Source organism: Hipposideros armiger, unplaced genomic scaffold, assembly GCF_001890085.2.
Source record: "Hipposideros armiger isolate ML-2016 unplaced genomic scaffold, ASM189008v1 scaffold_39, whole genome shotgun sequence".
Classification (NCBI taxonomy): Eukaryota; Metazoa; Chordata; class Mammalia; order Chiroptera; family Hipposideridae; genus Hipposideros; species Hipposideros armiger.
Window position 1 is genome coordinate 4639069 of NW_017731389.1, and position 1299 is coordinate 4640367.

A 1299-nucleotide genomic window follows, 5' to 3' on the forward strand; every position below is an offset into this window, starting at 1 on the left:
GTGAGATCATATGGTATTTGTCTTTCTCTGACTGACTTATTTCACTTAGCATAATGTTCTCTAGGTCCATCCATATCGTTGCAAATGGAACGATTTCCTTCTTCTTTATAGCTGAGTGAATACTCCATTGTGTAACTGTACCATAGTTTCTTAATCCAGTCATCTACCGATGGGCATTTTGGTTGTTTCCAAGTCTTGGCTATTGTGAATAATGCTGCAATGAACATAGGGGTGCATATATATTTTTGAATTAATGTCTTAGATTATCAGCTCTTGAAGAAAGCTTTGTCTTCTCCACTTTTGGATACCTACCCCTAGCATTCAGGATGGGGGCCTTTTATATGGGGAATGCTCAATAAATACCGATTGAATTAAACGTTGATATGCCCATCTCAATGTTCTCATCATAAAGCCTAAGGAAGAGGTTCTAGATGTATTCACCAAACATGTCATTGAGTCTTTGAAGTATGGTTTTGGTCATCAAGGTGTTCATGGTATGATGGCAAAACCTTCATGTAAACCATTTCTTCCATATTTGCTTTGTTTTGAGCACTTTCACTTACATTTTATTTTATAATCTAAACAACTGAAAGTTGGCTGATGTTTCCCTCCTCATCCTATAGATGGGGAAACTAAGGCTCAGAGGGATTATAGTTTGTCCAGTATAACATAGCCACTATGAGGCAGAATTTAGACTCAGGTCTGTCTGACTCTGAAGTCCTCTTGTTGGATAACATAAAATTTTTGAAGGCCTATTTTGTGTGCCAGAAACCAGTCAATATATGGAATAGAGAAAGACAAACCAATCCCTGCTCCCAAGAATTCAGTCCACTGGAGGAGATAGATGAGAATATAGATGATGATGCTACAGTGCATTTAAGTGCTGTTTTACTAGAGGTAAAAGAGGGTTTACTTAGAAAGATTGAATAGTCCAGAGAGGTTTCTGGGATGGAACCCTGAAGAAAATTACACATGGCACATGACTTTTTTTTTTTTTTTTGGTAGGCTCTGTGTAAGGCCAAGAAAAAGATGATGCCACTAAGCAGAGGGAGCAACTTACTAGAAAGCCAACAGAGGGTAGAGAAAATTGTTCAAGTTGAAGGAGCAGTAAGCAGTTCAGGATGGCAGGAACCCTGAGAGCTAGGTGGGAGTGGTAAGAAATGAAGCTCCAGAAATAAACAAAGACCCAATTTCAGAGGGTTTATGTATCTTGCTAAGAAGTTTGGTTTGTATCCTGGAGTTATGGGAAGACTAAAAAGAACCCTTTGTTTTTTTTCTTTGCAAATAACCACTTGCCTA

At 38.3% G+C, this 1299-nt stretch overlaps 1 protein-coding gene across 9 annotated transcripts in view; it reads left to right on the forward strand.

Annotated features, from left to right (window-relative positions):
- The window catches only part of FAM13C (family with sequence similarity 13 member C), a 123429-nt gene that overhangs the window by 11889 nt on the left and 110241 nt on the right, over nt 1-1299 (forward strand). The window lies entirely within an intron of this gene.